Below are 6,949 nucleotides of genomic sequence, written 5' to 3' on the forward strand. Positions count from 1 at the left end.
TCACATCGCATTTTGCCCCGGTATCAACTTTCATTTCAATGCGTTTGTCATTGTCGATTTGATATAGACCACCTGACTGTCTGCCTCAACACCATCCACATAAAATGTCTCTTCATTGCATTCACTTCGATTTCGTTCACCGATCGTCTCGTGGCTCTACATAGTTGGTTGCATGGTTTAGACTTACAGCACTGTTTGTAATGATGAAGCGTTCTGCAGCTGTGGCACTGCTTACCGAATGCAGGGCAACTTTCCCGCCTAGTTGCGTGGCTACCTCCACAGTTTAAGCATTGTGGGATAGTTTATGGAGCGTCCAGTGGTTTGGAATTTGGCCAAACTACTTACTTGGTGCTGGCTTAACCCGCATCAATGCTGGTAGCTGCTGTTGCTAGTGTCTTACTGCTTTCTTCAATCATCTCATGAATGCGGGCGATTGAAATGGGAAATTAAGAAGTCAAAAATTTGAACATGAACAAAAATTTGAATATAAACTAAAAATTGGTTGGAAGTAAATATTTACACTATCAAAAAACAATACTTACCTGATAAAAACCTGAAAAAAGGAAACACAGTTATACTTACCTATGCCGAGATCACATATTCACGCCCAATCGGTGCCTGCAAGAAAAGAAACAGAAATACACAAGAGCGAAAACAAAAAGTTAATAAGCTAAAATAAGTAGATGGGAAATTATCCGGAACAAAACGCAAATTGCTGACATGAAACTATATAAGGACCGCTCAAAGCAGGAAACTCAGTCTCGATGCGGCCATGAAGGAGGAAACAGCTCCACATGCAATAAAACTAAATTTAGCTGCAATTCCCGTGTGCCAGACCTGAGGAAGGCACAAAAGATGCCGAAACGTTGTCGATGGCCACACAGAGGAAATAAAAGGGAGCGCAAACTAGCGGCGATAAGAAAACAATTAGACGCAAAATTATAATTTACCCACGCTCTACCCAGATAGGATGCAGCACAGAGCAAGATGCTCTCGCTCCACCCAGATAGGGGAGTCGATGAATTAAGTGTGAGGTACGACTAATTTGACCGCAAATGCAGCTGTCAATCTATCATGCCAAGTCGAGACTCATTTATTACATATATAACAAAGGCGACCGGACAGGCAAAGCACAAACACAAAAAACAAACAACAACTACAAAGCAAATACATGTTTATTAAGCCCAATTTGGCCTGACCAGCATGGCTGGCGCAGCCACGACGGACAGGGTGCTCTGGGGCTGGTTGTGGGACGTGGGCGTGGATGGTAGGACCGTGCCTTTGCTCCTCTCCTTCGGGGGAGGAACTCCCTACTTAATCCTAACTCGCCTGTGCCACCTCCACTGCCCCCCCACGTTTCCAGTTTCCATTGAGCTCCTGCTGCGCCTGTGCGCTGTCCCCTAAACCGATCCTACCCTAACCCTAACCTAACCCCAAACCCTAACCCCAACCCTAACCCTAATCCAAATCCCTCCCTGACTCCCAATATGAAAAAAAATTCAACCTGTAAGTCAAAAATTGGAAATTAAGAATTCAAAAATTTGAACATAAACACAAAATTGAATATAAACTAAAAAGTGGTTGGAAGTAAATATTTACACTATCAAAAAACAATACTTACCTGATACAAACCTGAAAAAAGGAAACACGGTTATACTTACCTATGCCGAGATCACATATTCACGCCCAATCGGTGCCTGCAAGAAAAGAAACAGAAATACACAAGAGCGAAAACAAAAAGTTAATAAGCTAAATTAAGTAGATGGGAAATTATCCGGAACAAAACGCAAATTGCTGACATGAAACTATATAAGGACCGCTCAAAGCAGCAAACTCAGTCTCGATGCGGCCATGAAGGAGGAAACAGCTCCACATGCAACAAAACTAAATTTAGCTGCAATTCCCGTGTGCCAGACCTGAGGAAGGCACAAAAGATGCCGAAACGTTGTCGATGGCCACACGGAGGAAATAAAAGGGAGCGCAAACTAGCGCCGATAGGAAAACAATTAGACGCAAAATTATAATTTACCCACGCTCTACCCAGATAGGAGAGCGCATGGATGCCGCACAGAGCAAGATGCTCTCGCTCCACCCAGATAGGGGAGTCGATAAATTAAGTGCGAGGTACGACTAATTTGACCGCAAATGCAGCTGTCAATCTATCATGCCAAGTCGAGACTCATTTATTACATATATAACAAAGGCGACCGGATAGGCAAAGTACAAACACAAAAACAAACAGCAACTACAAAGCAAATACATGTTTATTAAGCCGAATTTGGCCTGACCAGCATGGCTGGCGCAGCCACGACGGACAGGGTGCTCTGGGGCTGGTTGTGGGACGTGGGCGTGGATGGTAGGACCATGCCTTTGCTCCTCTCCTTCGGGGGAGGAACTCCCTACTTAATCCTAACCCTAACCCTAAACCTAACCCTAAACCCTAACACTAACCCTAACCCTAACCCTAACCTATCAAATTTGAATGTAAACAATTGCAAATAAGCATTATTTGGGACAAAAAAAGCAAAAAAAGCAGTTAAAAGTAAATACTTACCTTAATTAAAACCACAATACTCACCCAAAACAAAAATATACTTACCTAATCCGGAGATCACAAATCCACGCCCAATCGGTGCCTGCAAGAAAACAAGTTACTATGCTAAAGAAACAAGCGCAAATCGCTGGCTCCGCCCACTTGGAGGAGTGTATATAAGCACCGCGTTCGGAGCAGGAGCTCTCAGTCTCGATCCGGCCGTGGAGGAGGAAGCAGCTCCCCATGTGATGAAACTAAACTAAATTTAGATGCAATTCCTGTGTGCCAGACCTGAAGAAGGCACAAAAGATGCCGAAACGTTGTCGATGGCCACACAGATGAACAAAATTTAGCGCAAAATGACGCCGGTACAAAACCAATTGGAAACAAATAGTAATTTACCCACGCTCTACCCAGATAGGAGAGCGCATGGATGCCGCACAGAGCAAGATGCTCTCTCTCCACCCAGATAGGGGAGTCGATGAATTAGGTGCGAGGTACGAATATTTAGTTGAACGCAAGCGCAGCTGTCAATCTTACATGCCAAATCGAGACTCACTTATTAATTATATAACAAAGGCGACCGGATAGGTAAAGTGCAATCAAAAACAAACATACAATAAGCACAAACACGTGTTCAAGGTCAAAAACGATCTTTATTAAGCCCTAATTAGTCCTGGCCATCATGGCGGGCGCGGCCGCAACGGGCAGGATGCTCTGGAGCTGGTTGTGGGGTGCGGGCCAGAATGGTAGGACCGTGCCTTTGTTCCTCTCCTTCGGGGGAGGAACTCTTTACCTAATCCTAACCCTAACCCCTAACCCTAACCCCTAACCCTAACCCCAGCCCTAACCCTAACCCTAATCCTTACCTCAATCCAATTCCCTGTTTATGTCCTACTAAGAACAGAAATTCCAAACAGAAGGCTCAATTAACATAATTAGGACAAATTTATTAAAATCAATTCGGAATCACTTACCTTAGATACCTAACTTAGATACCTACCTTGAATACTTACCTCAAATTGGTACCACACCTCTGTTCCCCGGACCACGCCCACCTAAAAAATTAGAAAAGACAAAAATCAAACAAATATATACGTAAATACCTACCCTACTAATCCACATACCTGTAGTAAGAAAAATGAGAAACAAAAAATTAAAATACAAAACAAAAAACAAAACAATAAAATAATCAAAATCATAATTCACAATATCAAATCGTAATTGGAACACATTCATTGAGGCTAAAACCAATTTTATTTCCAAAAAAGAAAAAGTCGGAAACAAAAACTAAAATTTGAAATTAGAAACTCTAACCAAACAGAGACTATAAAAGGACGCGCAGCGCAACAGATGCTCAGTGCGTGGAGAGAGAGCAAAGAGAAAACAACTCAGCAGCAATTACAAACAGTAGATTTCAGCATCAATTTCATTTTTTGTTTGTTTGTGTGCCAGACCTGAGGAAGGCCCTAGCGGCCGAAACGTTGTCAAGGCACACTTACATTATATATTGGCCAAACAAAATCTAACAAAAGACATGTTATTAAAAAAAAAACTACTTCATTAAAAACAACGATATTAAAACATTTTTTTTTGATACAAACAAATTTATTATATATATAACAAAGGCGAATTCCAGCCATGGAGCAAGGTTGGACCACGGTCCACTATGGCCGACGCCGCCGCTTTGCTCGTCAGAACCCTGGGCTGGGAGCTGGGAGGTGTGCCGGATGGATGGACCGTGCTTTTGCCCCTGCTTCCAACAGGAAGGGGGGCTCCTACCGCAATCCTAACCCTAACCCTATCCCGCCGTTCGGCCGCTTAAAGTGCCACGGGAGGCGTAGCAACGCGAGAGTGTGCGCTAAGTGCGAGAGGTGGTGTTTTTACTCGCCGCGTCCGCCAGAGGGAGGCAATTCCCCGCCACGGAAGCACCGGCAGCTTACGAGCGTCTCCCCGAGCGCTCGGAAGTCCGTGTGGGGGGAAGATGAGAGCCGTGCGAGGTACCAGGTGGAGCCGGACGGTCACCGGCGCCGCTCGCCGTGCGCGCCGGCCGCCGGAAGTCGAATGCGGCCCCGCGATCTCATCCGCGGTGCTTGTAAAGTGCTGAACCGCTGGGCCGGGGCTATTTTCGGCCACTTGGCGCATGCGCACGGCCTTTCGGCGGTGCCGGGCGGCGTGCGCGAGTGCACCGGCCGCTGGAAGTCGAATGCGGCCCCGCGATCTCATCCGCAGTGCTTGTAAAGTGCCGAACCGCTGGGCCGGGGCCATTTTCGGCCACTTGGCGCATGCGCACGGCCTTTCGGCGGTGCCGGGCGGCGTGCGCGAGTGCACCGGCTGCTGGAAGTCGAATGCGGCCCCGCGATCTCATCCGCGGTGCTTGTAAAGTGCCGAACCTCTGGGCCGTGGCTATTTTCGGCCACTTGGCGCATGCGCACGGCCTTTCGGCGGTGCCGGGCGGCGTGCGCGAGTGCACCGGCCGCTGGAAGTCGAATGCGGCCCCGCGATCTCATCCGCGGTGCTTACAAAACGCCGATCCGCTCGTCTTGGAGCGGTTCGGCACTTTACAAGCACCGCGGATGAGATCGCGGGGCCGCATTCGACTTCCGGCGGCCGGCGCGCACGGCGAGCGGCGCCGGTGACCGTCCGGATCCACTTGGTACCTCGCACGGCTCTCATCTTCCCCCCGCACGGACTTCCGAGCGCTCGGGGAGACGCTCGGAAGCTGCCGGTGCCGCCGTGGCGGGGAATTGCCTCGCTCTGGCGGACGCGGCGAGTAAAAACACCACCTCTCGCACTTAGCGCACACTCTCGCATTGCTACGCCTCCCGTGGCACTTTAAGTGGCCGAACGGCGGGATTAACTCTAAATCTCTTAAGGTAGGCTCACTTGACATTTTTTTAACGGTTCGCGGAGGCGACCGGGACCACCGGGAGGCCGTGAGCGCGCGCCGGGTAGCCGGAAATAGCTCCAAGACGAGCGGATCGGCTGTTTGTAAGCACCGCGGATGGGATCGCGGAGCCTCATTTGACTTCCAGCGGCCGGTGCACTCGCGCACGCCGCCCGGCACCGCCGAAAGGCCGTGCGCATGCGCCAAGTGGCCGAAAATGGCCCCGGCCCAGCGGTTCGGCACTTTACAAGCACCGCGGATGAGATCGCGGGGCCGCATTCGACTTCCGGCGGCCGGCGCGCACGGCGAGCGGCGCCGGTGACCGTCCGGCTCCACTTGGTACCTCGCACGGCTCTCATCTTCCCCCCGCACGGACTTCCGAGCGCTCGGGGAGACGCACGGAAGCTGCCGGTGCCGTCGTGGCGGGGAATTGCCTCGCTCTGGCGGACGCGGCGAGTAAAAACACCACCTCTCGCACTTAGCGCACACTCTCGCGTTGCTACGCCTCCCGTGGCACTTTAAGCGGCCGAACGGCGGGAGTAACTCTAACTCTCTTAAGGTAGGCTCACTTGACATTTTTTTAACGGTTCGCGGAGGCGACCGGGACCACCGGGAGGCCGTGAGCGTGCGCCGAGTAGCCGGAAATAGCTCCAAGACGAGCGGATCGGCTGTTTGTAAGCACCGCGGATGAGATCGCGGAGCCTCATTCGACTTCCAGCGGCCGGTGCACTCGCGCACGCCGCCCGGCACCGCCGAAAGGCCGTGCGCATGCGCCAAGTAGCCGAAAATGGCCCCGGCCCAGCGGTTCGGCACTTTACAAGCACCGCGGATGAGATTGCGGGGCCGCATTCGACTTCCGGCGGCCGGCGCGCACGGCGAGCGGCGCCAAGTGGCCGAAAATAGCCCCGGCCCAGCAGTTCGGCACTTTACAAGCATCGCGGATGAGATCGCGGGGCCGCATTCAACTTCCGGCGGCCGGCGCGCACGGCGAGCGGCGCCGGTGACCGTCCGGCTCCACTTGGTACCTTGCACGGCTCTCATCTTCCCCCCGCACGGACTTCCGAGCGCTCGGGGAGACGCATTTTTAATTTTATTGCTTAAATCGCATTTTCTCGAAGAGCTGAGCACGTTTTCTGAAATGTGCTCCTCCCGTCACTCTGGTTGGGTGCGCATAGTAAAAAGTGCTCTTGGCAGCTAGAGAGTGCCGCGTTGACCACTGCGCATGAAGAAATAACCACCTGCAACGTTTGGTTCAGGTTTTAGGTGCATTTTTAATTTTATTGCTTAAATCGCATTTTCTCGAAGAGCTGAGCACGTTTTCTGAAATGTGCTCCTCCCGTCACTCTGGTTGGGTGCGCATAGTAAAAAGTGCTCTTGGCAGCTAGAGAGTGCCGCGTTGACCCCTGCGCATGAAGAAATAACCACCTGCAACGTTTGGTTTAGGTTTTAGGTGCATTTTTAATTTTATTGCTTAAATCGCATTTTCTCGACGAGCTGAGCACGTTTTCTGAAATGTGCTCCTCCCGTCA

This window comes from Syngnathus scovelli, chromosome 16 (assembly GCF_024217435.2).
Source record: "Syngnathus scovelli strain Florida chromosome 16, RoL_Ssco_1.2, whole genome shotgun sequence".
Classification (NCBI taxonomy): domain Eukaryota; kingdom Metazoa; phylum Chordata; class Actinopteri; order Syngnathiformes; family Syngnathidae; genus Syngnathus; species Syngnathus scovelli.